Consider the following 11469-nt stretch of genomic DNA (forward strand, 5'->3'; position numbering starts at 1 on the left):
AAACAGATATGTACTCAACCATTACACATAGGGCAAAGTCAAGAGAATACTATTTCATTTTCTTACCATAAAGAAATATAGACATAAGCATGGTTTAAAAAAAAAAACAAAAACAAAAACATAAGCACTAACAGACTTAGAAGCTGGTTGTGTACTTTCTGAATCACCAGAGTAAAATTTTTAAAAAGAAAAGTTTATATAAGATAATAGGGGGAAAAAAAGAATAAAAAAATAAGCATTAAGTGCAATTTTTTAAGTCTGAACCAGACAGTGAAGGGAAAAAAAAAATGTAAATGGGTTCTATACCTTTAAAAGGGGAATTTTTCAATTCAATTCAAAAACCTGAAATCCAAACTATATGTTGTCTATTTGAGACACACTTTAAATAAATTAACTCCAAAAGTTCAAATATTAGGGATGGACACAGATGAATAAGAAGGCTTTAGTTTTCATGCATGTGACTTTCAGGCAACCACACGATCATGCACTGACATCTCAAAATCCACAGAATTTATACAGCAGCAGACTGCCAGCAATCAGCTCCCTATCAACGGCACCCCAGTTTTGCATATACAGCAATTTGTTCAATTTTTTTGTGTGATTGCTTAAATATCTCATTACAGAGGCTTTCACAGGGTGTTCTGAGGGGCATTCGGGGCCTCCTCTGTCCCTGGCAGAATGATGCCCACAGCTCGAGGTCACCACCGAGCTCCAAATAGGGCAGTTTGATTTGATCTCTTTTATTTATTGGGCTTCCGGGTAATATTTGGTCTAAATAAAGGGGTTGGCTACATCTGAATAACAATATTTAATTACATTTTGCGTGTATTGTTTTATAAAAATAAGTGGAAAATGGAAAAATAAAATTGCTGATACCTGAGGTAAGAGCGTCGATCTCATATATACTTAGGAAATTAAAACGAAGATGGAAATCATTAGGCAGCCCCAATGTGGCCAATCTTTAGCCTCAGTAATTGAATTTAAGGCAGTCAACTATGTGTTTGGAAAGAAGGAAATTCAAGAACATCCATGGAATGCTAGAAATTGTCTGGAAATGTGCAGAATATTGAGCTCTCGAGGAGCAGAATTCTTTGGAAAATGCGAGTCTCAGGTTCAACTTTCAAACAACACTCTGCTGTGAAAACGGGCTTCCAGAAACAACTACATGAGAAAGTAGGGTTTCCTAACTCATAAAGCAGAGGTGCTTCTGCAATTTCAAGTACCCAAGAACAAAACCATTAAACAGGTTGATGAAAACCACCTCTCAGAGAAAGGTACAACCACAACAACCATGTAATATTCACAAACATTGACTTTAAGAATAAAATAGCATCCAAAAATGGGGGAGAGAGATCAAAACACAGTTTCCAGAATCCTCTCAGTCCTAAAGATGTCAAACAGGCAAAAAGTAAGTGACAAACGTATCTCAAATCTAGAGGCAAGCCACAGCATACTTAACAGAAAATGAGAAGTAAAGATGCTAATGTCATCAACATTAGGTTACACTTCCAAAAAGCTCTAACTAATATAATAAAACAAAAAACAGATAAATGTTAGAAACTATTAAAATGAGATTAAAATTATGATTACTCATAGAATACTTAATTCTTTACTAAGAAAATCCAAAAGAATCAACTAAAAGCTAGTAAAACTAAATGTCTTCACATCAAAATCTGTTCCCTATAAGCAGGATGTATACCTTATTTCAAAAGCCCACGAAACATTTACAAAATTGATTATATAAGACACAAAGAAGACATCGATAAATTCCCCAAAGCAGAATTTGCATGTCCACATTCTCTAGCCACAATGAAATATAACCACAATTGAATAAAAAAGTATAAGCAACAACACATAACCCAAGTGATTTAGAAATTAATTTAAAATAAGCTCTACTTTTGCACATTTAATTCAGAAATCATTTCTTCTAAGAATAAGAAGAAATGAAAAGGATATTAAAAATATTTTAAAATATTGAGAAGACTACATATTAAAGCTTAGGACATGCAGTCAAAATTGCAACCAGAGGCAAATTCATACCATGAAATGCTTTCAATATTAAAGAACAATAACATAAGGGATATATGGACAGATCCATAAAACAAGCGTAAGGAAAGCAGAAGGAAAGAATCAATAAAGAAAAAGGCAGATACTGTTGAATTTGAACAGACACGCACAAAAACAGTTGAATTGATAAATTATTCCAAGAACAGATTCTTTGAAAAACCTCTAAAATAGAAACTTTTAGCTCATCTAATAAAAAGAGATAAAATACCCATACACAAAATTAAGAACAAAAACGATATAATCATAGAAATTGATTTTAAAATTTCATTATGAAATTACTATTTATAACTGCATGCTAACAATTTTCAAATCTCAGAAAATGGATTCTTTTCTAGGATTAATAAAAGGTTATAAAAAAAATCATTAAGCACTTACTGTGCCAGACATGGTGTAAGGTACTTTATCTCTTTAATCCTCACAGTGGCCTTCTTAGCTATACACTCTCATTTTTAACAATTTAACAAATAAAGAAACTAAGAACTAGGGAGAAGACATAGTTTTCCTGAGGTCACATGGGAAATGACAGAACAAGAATTTAAACCCAAGTTGTCTGAGTCCAGTGCCTATACATTTAAACACTGAGGTATATATTAGAAAAAGAAGCAAAAATTCTAACAGCGTAGAAAATCAAAAGAATCCAATAAATACAGAAGAAATAGAAAAAGTTGTCAAAGAATTATCCCAGGAAAGTTACGTGGGTGAGTTCTTTCAAGCTTTCATGGAATAGATCATTTAAATGATACATATATGGTACAGAATATAGAAAAAGATGGTATGTTCCTAATTCATTTTACAAAGCCAACAACTTTGATACCAAAAGCAACAAAAAGAAATAGGCAAAGTCCTAAATAAAATACTAGCAAAGCAAATCATGTAGTATATTAAAAGAACAATACACCATAACCAGGTAGAATTTGATCCAAAAATGTTTCAGTTTTGAAACGTTGTTATAATTCATTGGATCAACAACTCGACAGAAAAACAACACAAATATCTCTACAGATATCAAAAAAGCATTTCATAAAATTCAAAATTCACGCCTGTTTTAAAGTCATTTATGAACTAGAAATACTTCATTAGCATTGTAAAAAATATATAGCCAAAAGTTATTTATTATCATACTTAACAGTGAACCAGAAACCAGACAAAGACTTCTATTATCAAAAATTCAATGTTTTGGAAGATCTAGCCAATGCTATAAGACAAGAAAGAAAATAGAAGAGATATATTGAAAAATAGAGGCAAGATTTGCATGATATAGATATGAATTACTCTCTACCTAGAAATTCCAAAACATTCAACTAAAAACTTGTGGAACAAATAAAGAGAATTCAATGAGGCAGCCAATAACAATAAACGTGTCATCTCTTCCCTACATGTCAGTAACAGCCAGCTAGAAAATATAAGGGAACAAATTCACAATAGAAGCAATACTTAATTCCTTGAAATAAAGTTAATGACAAATGGTGATTCTGTCAAATTTGACAAATTGTGAGTGTAGATATTAAACTGCAAAATAGCATGCAAAGCTCAAGAATAAAAAAATATCAATCCTCTTTAATTTACAATTTTATAAAATTCCATAGAAAATCTATAACAAATTTTAACTTCACAATATCACTAAAATTCATCTGGAAGTACCAACAAGTGAATCTAAACAAGAAAATCTTGAAAAATAAGAATGAAGGAAGACTATTGCTACCAAATAATAACACACATTACAACAATACAATATATTAAAACAAAGCAATACTGGTGCAAGAATAGACAGATTAATAGAATAATAGAAAGCCACAACAAGAAACAAAAACTATAAAAATATCTAGCAGGTGGTAAATGCAGGAATGAGACATAAAGTTATTTCTCACAATAATTAAATTAATGGATCGAAGATTCAAATATAAAAGATGAAATCACTAAAGAACGAGAAAAAATAAAAGTGACTATATGAGCTCAGGGTGAGAAAGGTCTTTCTAAACAAGAGGAAACTAAGAAAAAATTAGAGATAGATTTTTAGAACATAATTTTTTAATAAAAAATTAAAACTCCATGAACAAAATGGAATGGCAAGTGAAAATAGGGAAAAATAATTGGTAATACATGATAGAAAAACAATTTCTATTCTAATTTTAAAAAGTCTTACAAAATAAAAATAAAAGATGGACACACCAATAGAGAAAAATGGGTAAATGACTTCCAGTTCAATAAGGTGAATTGAATAGAGATGTTTGCCTAATCCCGTCCCTTGTTGAAACTGCTAAAGGAGAGTGAAGAGATTTTCCTTTTGAGCATCAGTACACAGAAACAACAACACGAAGATAAGAATTGTAAATTACTCAGAACTGGGAATTGTAAACCGGCAGTGAGGAAAGCTGAAATAAAGCCCAATATATTCCGGGAACCCATGGAAGTCTCAGGAATTGAGACTTTGGTACCCAATTGTGGCAAGAAAATCTAGGCCTCAATAAGGTAAATTGGCTGAAAGTCTGTTTAAGAAGGCAGCTCCCCAAAGCCTCACCCACTGTGCAGAACCTTCCCTGAATCTGACAGAAGACTGAAAATGTACAATATGGAGAAAATGAAGCAGAAAGGATTTGAACAGAGACAGCAAGCACACGGGGGGCAAGAGTTCTAAAAAGAAGAAGGCAAAGTTTTACAAAAGCTGGATGTCGAGGACCCCTCCCCCTGCCAATCTTCCTCCACAAACCTCCCAGAGCACTAGCACTAGAAATGCTCTAGGTTAAAACTAAAAAAAATCTTCCTTGAAGCATCTGAGAAGTCCAAAAGAAAAAAACTTTAAAAATGCTAAAACCTGGGCTTCTCCAGGAGAAAGACCAGCGAGTTCACGCTACAGTAAAGCTCACAACTCATCACAAGGCCCAACCACATGCCGAGAGCTTCCAAACAGCTCATTAGTGTTTCTCTATGTGTGTGTTTTATATAATCTATATCTTTGTCATCTACATCATTGATATCTATATCATTTATATCTTTATCATCTACATCTATTTATCTACACCACCAGAGAGTTGTGAAAAGCATCTAACACTTGAAAGAGAAAAAAAAAACCTGGAAACTCTATAGGGAGAAGAAAATTTCAGAAAACCTATTAATATTATCAGGGATATCAAAGAAGCAATTGCACCCATGAAACAAAATGTTATAAAACATTTAGGGTATAATAAAAAATACTGAGATTACAGAAATGAAAATAGGTTAAAAAATGAAGACAGAGAAATCCCTCAAGAAGAGAACAAAGAGTTGACAATTGGAGGAAAAATAGGAAAATATTCAAGAACCAATTAAAGAGATCCAACATTCAAGCAATATAAGGTCTAGAAAAAGAAAACAGATGGGAGGTCATTATCCAAGAAATTGTCCGAGAAAAATTTTCACAACTGAGGAACACAAGTTTTCAGATCTAAGGGCCCATCAAAATGGATAAACGTAGGTCCGCATCAAGTTACAAACACGTGACATTTAAAAACACTAGAAGACAACGAGAAAATCCCACAAGTTCCAGAAAAAGAGGAAAAAGATCACACACAAGGGATGATGAATCACAAAGTCTTCCGACTTCTCATCAACAGCACTAGAAGTTAGAAGACAATTACTTATGCTTTCAAAATCTAAGGGGAAAAAAGATTGCCAACCAGAATTCGATACCCAGCCAAACTATCAATGTCAATGTGAACTACACATTTTCCTTTTCAGATATGAAAGGTCTCCAAAAATTTACTTCCCATGTACCCTTTTCTCAGGAAACTGCTAAAAGATGCACTCGAGCAAAACAGGAGAGTAAACCGAGAGAGAGAGAGAGAGAAAGAGAGAGAGAGAGAGAGAGAGAGAGAGAGCTCCAACCAAGGAGAGAGGATCAAATGAATCCCTGTGAAGAGGAGGACCCCAAATTAAGAGAAGCAAGTCCAAAATCAACCAATGCAAAACAGAACAAGAAAGATTCCATGAAAAGACTTCTTCAAATGATAAGACATTAAAAAGAAAACAAGTACTAATGTGTTTGAATGTATTGAGAAGCATAGGACAAATCTGTGATAAGCTCATTAAAAAAACAATGAAAGAAAGAAGGAAAAAAAACAAACAAGAAAAAAAGCAGTTATTTACTCCAGAGAAAACAAAGTTATGAAAAGGTAAATAATTATACAGCTGTCAAGAGCGTTTACACTATTATAATAATGTAAACACTGAATATTGATCAAACCAAAACCGTGAACTAAATATCTTGAGAAAAAGAGGCACAGAGATGTGCTTGTGTGTGCTGAAGCCACGGGCATTTGTGAAAGAGTTAAATACTCAACATCAATGGTTAAAAAGTCAAGATGAAGAAAAATAAGCGTGTCGCTTAGAAATATGGATGTCAATGTCAAGAGAATCAGTTAAAAATGGTAAAAGCCGTTGCTTCGGTAGAGCGGGGTATTAGAAGGAACTGGGTGAGCCGGAGGACTCATGCTTCTAAAATAATCTCGTAGAACTATTTAACTCTAAAAATGATGCATACATGTGACTTCAGCTAAAATAAACTAAATCAAATGAACTAAATGAAAAATGAAAAAATGGAAGAACCAGAAGTGGTGATTCAGATACGAAGAACCAATAAAGATGGGTAGCGTAATAAAAGAACTGAAAATGAATAGAATGAAAACACCACGCTTTGACAAACTGGCAAATGTTCGAAACCTTGATAACTCCCAGAGAAACAGGCACCTCTTACACTAATTCTGAGAATGTAGGTTGGTACAGAGTTTAAGGAGGCAACCACGCCTTTCGACATGGCCATCCCGCTTTCCAAATGAACTGCAGGGAACAAATCAGAGACAAATGTGAACATGAAGGAACGAAGACACTCACCCTGACTTACACGATCCAACTTTTAAACTCATCTAAGTGTCTGATAAGAGTGGACAAACTCAACCAATTATGATAGAGTCACTTGCTAGGATACCCTGTAACCATTAAAAAAAATCGCGAACTGGGAAATTACTTAATGGCATGGGAAAACATTCAGGATATAGCGTTAGGTGAAAAAATTAGGATGACGATGATGAGCCCAGTTAAAAATAGACACATGTACACATGTACACACACACACACACACACACACACACACACACACACACACATTTATGCAATTTATAGGAGCAAACGGAAGGCAAGAGGCTGGTCACTGCCATGCTGGCAGCGGTCATCTTTGAGTGGTGGGACTAGATTGTTCTTTTGAGCATTTTACGAGCTTTTCCAATAGAGATGTATTTGTTTTGTTATTTCTTTTTTAAGGAGAAAAAAATTATTTTTTAGAATTTTTATGTTCAACAAATTTTAGTTATTGGCTTAGAGTACTTTATTGGGAAAACTCACATGGCCCCCCACGAACTGCATTCTCCTTTACAGTAATGAGCTCACAAAATGCAGCCATCAGCATCACTTTTGAGAGACTCCCTTTTCTCTCAAAGCAGGAGTGTGAAGGTACCCCGCGCCCAACTCGCGCTGCCAATAACAGCTCTAGGGTCTGGTCAGCTGGGACGCGAACATGGCCCCACCACTTGGGTGGGACCAGAGACAAGGGACAGCTGTCGGGTCGAGCCCTGCCGGCCTCCTCTATGCTTGCCCTCTCCCTGGGGGTGCCTCGGGCAACTTGTGAGCAGCTTCTCTGGCTTGCCCTGCCCTCCACTCAGAGAAGCGGCTGCCAGAACAGGGCCAGCCTCTGCCTGCCGTGCTCCAGGTGGGTGAGGCCCATCTCCGGTCACCTACTGTCTTTACATGATCTAGTCCACTCTGGCCCTTGCTCACAGATACATGTAGAATGTCACCAGGAAATGTGGGACTCACCCAGGAAGTGACAGCTTCACCATCAGAGGCGTCCTCTCTTCAGCAGCCTTGCGCTCAAGCGCCCACACCTCCGGGGCTCGGTGGCAACGACCTTTCGAGACAAGAGGGTCAAGTCACAAAACCAAACCCAGCTGTTTGAGCACATGCCTCACCTACAGGGCTCGGGGAACGTGTCGACACTCCTGGACAGGGCGGTCTGAGAATGGGAGGCCCGTCACGGGGACAGGAGCTGGAGCAGAGCCTGGTCCTGCCCGCAGGGTACTCATCATCCCGGGTAGCATGGCCGCTTTGGGACTAAGCACGGGAGTTCGGTATGGGGCAGGTCTTGTGCTCCAGGTGGGGCGGGGGTGGCAGGGACACCTTCCCAGTGTGACAGAGCTGCTAGGAGGTGTGAATGGGGGTTGCGGGGCACTCAGGCTGGAGCAGGGTGGAGGAGAGGCCGACGACCTCGGTTTCTGGTCTCGCTGGGAGTCTGCAGAGATAAGGGACACAGGGGCCCCACGGGGCCGGCCTGGCGGACTCGGGCTCTCGGATTTCAGCTCGTGGCATCCTTGCTGCTGTTAGTGTCACTGTTATTGTCCGCGACCTCAGGTAAACACAGAGGTGGACTGATCGCAGTCCTTATTCTGTGACACCAGCCTTCACTGGTCCATGAAGTCTCCTTTTATAACGTTTTTAATCAACTTTTTAAGGCTTTAATGCCCATCTATAAACCTATCACAGAACCAAGCCACAGCTTTGGGGACCTCCCTGTGCTGGGGACCTCCTGAAACACAGCCCCATGGTCGTGCAGCCCCCCACCAGCCCTGACACTGGAGGCTGAGACCCACGCTGGCCACACCGCAGACTGCACTGGGGGACTGTGCTCCAGCCACGCACTCCCTGCTCCGATCAGCGTGGTCCGGGCCAACCCGCTCTGGCCCAGGAGCTAAGCTCGGCCGGGCTCTCTCTGCCGTGCAAGAAATGGGCTGGTCTCAACTACAGACAGACGAGCACCCATTTAAGGCTCTCCCCACGGTCACGGAAGTGGGGGTCTGGGGACAAGTGGGCAGGGGCAAGCCTAGGCAACGCGACGGGAGCTGTGCGCCCACCGCCCTGACGGCCGGGCCAGAGCGAGCTCTGAGCTCCGCAGCCCACGTGTTCTGCGCATTTTGAAACATGCTGTTTGGGGCAACTGTCAGAAGCAGGAAGGGAGCTTTCCAGAAGCTTCCTTGCAGGGCTTTTTTGAAAGGTTGCCGAATGGCAGACTTGGCCAGGAGAGTGTAAGTTCTTGCCTTCCGATGAGCAAACCGTAAACATGAGCTTCGGTGCCCTCAGCACCCAAAGCCCTCCCCGCACTCAGGCTCTGCGCGGAGCAGCCCTTACCCTCCACCCTCCACCCGTGCGCCTGGGAGGGACAAGTGGAGATGGGGCCACTGCGGGGCATGGGGCACGCCCTGGACGTGGGGCCGAGAGGGCCTTGCTGCGCCCATCAGAGCCTCCTTCTCCGTGAGGGGGCCGGTGATGTGGCCCCCGCGACTCTGGCCCTTTAGTGAGGTGGCAAATGCAGCAGCACCCACCGACAGGCCCGCAACATGGGGGAGGGGTGGCTCCCTGGGGGGCCACGCGGAGGCGGGCCGAGGGTCCAAGAAGGGTCTCTCCCCGCCTCATTTCTCCAACATCTGCCCAGCACTTTCCAGCTCGGAAAAACCCTTCGCTTCACGCCCAGTTGCACCCCAGATAACGGCCACCACGTAGTATGGCCTCATCTTCCAGCCAACCCAGCTCCCCTCGCTCCCTGCTCTGCCTGCTCTTCCTCTGGGCAGGCGGCCTCAGTCCCCGAGAAGGGGTGGCCAGGAGAAAGAGCCCTGGGAGAGGCAGCTCAGGGACCGTCCTCAGTGACCTCCCCTGCAGCTCAGGTGTGGCTGCTTCAAGCCACGTGCCAGCTGTATAAACAGCTGAACCAAAGACATGGGCCCACGGCTCACCGGGGGACTAAGTGACTGGATAGGCGGCTTGCAGAGCGGTGGGATTTGGGGGCGGGGGGCGGGAAGAGGGACCGTGCAAAGGGTACATATATGAGAGATGGGCATGGAGGAGAGGGGATGGGGGTCTAGAGTTGAAAGGCAGCAGCAGAGGGACCCCAGGGGCAGAGAGAGGTGACAAATGGCCCTTAAAGAAGCCTGAACTCCAGTCTGGGGTTCCCCAAAAAGCCCCGCGGGAGGGCCTGTCAGAAAATGAGGCCGGGACACCAGAAGCGCCTGGAGGCAGCGGACGCGGGGGGACCACTGAGCAAAGGGAGGCCGAGGCAAGGACACGTGCGCCAGGCCTGCCTTTGTCCCCTCTGGGCGGCCGCCAGCAGCTCCAGCTGGTGGACTCACTGGTTCCCACTGACACCAGGATCACCTGCTGGGTGGGGTCCCGCCCCGCCAGGCTAGTGGGCCAGGTTTTACTTGATCGTATTGAGAAAGCACGTGTTGGTAGGAGAAGCCTCAGCTCTGAAGGGGAAGAAAATATGACAAACTGGCCCCCAAATTACGAGTGAGGATCAGGGGCCTGGACGGGACAGAGGGGAAGAGGTCGGGACTAGGGTTCCACAACAGAAACCCTTCTCTCTCCCCGGCAGGCCCAGCGGCCATGGCAGAGATTCATGTCCTCATCCTTCTTCCATTTTTACAGGAAGGGAAACTGAGGCTAAGCTGGGCAGTCACTGGCTCCAGCTCAAGGCTCCGATGGAGGGAAGGAGGAAAGTCACCCTCTGTGAAGGTCCCCAGAGGACACTGAGGTCCCCCGTGAGCCTGGGGAGGCTGAGAGGGAAGACGTGGGGACGACAAGGCAAGCAGCGTGACAAGGACGGCAGTCGCTGTGGGCTGGGGCAGTGGCGCGCGTCCAGAGCACGAAGCTCGGGGTGCAGACTCCCAGCCCGCCAGCACGGCCTGCTGGGCGGACCCCGGCTCCCCGAGCCGGACCTGCGCCCACACCGGGGCCGCGCACGGAGATCCCTGCGGAATGAAAGAATGAAATCTACTTCCCTGTGACAAACGAGGGGCGGGACACTGGGAGGGCTCCGGGGACTTGTCCTAAGGCACAAACTGCTGTCTCTCCTGGCAGAAAAGAGAAAGAGGAAGAAGTCAAAAAAGGATGAGAGACGGCAGAGCCTCCCTGCCCGGAGCCGGTGTCCACTCACTGAGGACAGCGGGGACAGTGGGACAGCCTGCCACGAGGCTCGAAGGTTTGTTTTCAATGTTCCCTTCCCCTCGCCGAGAGGAGGCCCCAGCGACCCCCACAAACCAGACTCGGCTCTGGCCAGGGGCCACGGGGTTTCAAAGTTTGAAGCTGGCCCTGTGCACAATGCTCACTTTCGAGCCGGAGGCCGACTGCCCACATCCCGCCCGAACTTCCTGGGGGAGCGAGATTTATTTAAGGAAGGAATAGAACCCCCACGTTGGCGCCGTGGGCTGAAAAATGCTCCACTCCAGGCAATTTCAGGGATTAAGGTTACATATCTCTTAATGAGTCACGGGCAGAGGCAAAGTGGGGTCGGCTGGAGAAGGGGGACAGGCCTCGTAGTGAGGGGGT

The 11469-nt window shown here is 43.3% G+C and overlaps 1 long non-coding RNA gene across 2 annotated transcripts in view; it reads right to left on the minus strand.

The window, feature by feature from the left end:
* LOC111746159 overlaps window positions 1-10954 on the minus strand; it is a 28980-nt gene extending 18026 nt beyond the window's left edge. Inside the window, exon 1 of one of the 2 annotated variants that reach the window (XR_002782961.1) lies at window positions 7912-10954. This is a non-coding gene — a long non-coding RNA (uncharacterized LOC111746159). The remainder of the gene's footprint in view (window positions 1-7911) is intronic. The other variant, XR_002782956.1, reaches the window with a different exon arrangement.
* Window positions 10955-11469: the final 515 nt, after the last annotated feature.

This window comes from Pteropus vampyrus, unplaced genomic scaffold (genome assembly GCF_000151845.1).
Source record: "Pteropus vampyrus isolate Shadow unplaced genomic scaffold, Pvam_2.0 Scaffold178, whole genome shotgun sequence".
Lineage (NCBI taxonomy): Eukaryota > Metazoa > Chordata > Mammalia > Chiroptera > Pteropodidae > Pteropus > Pteropus vampyrus.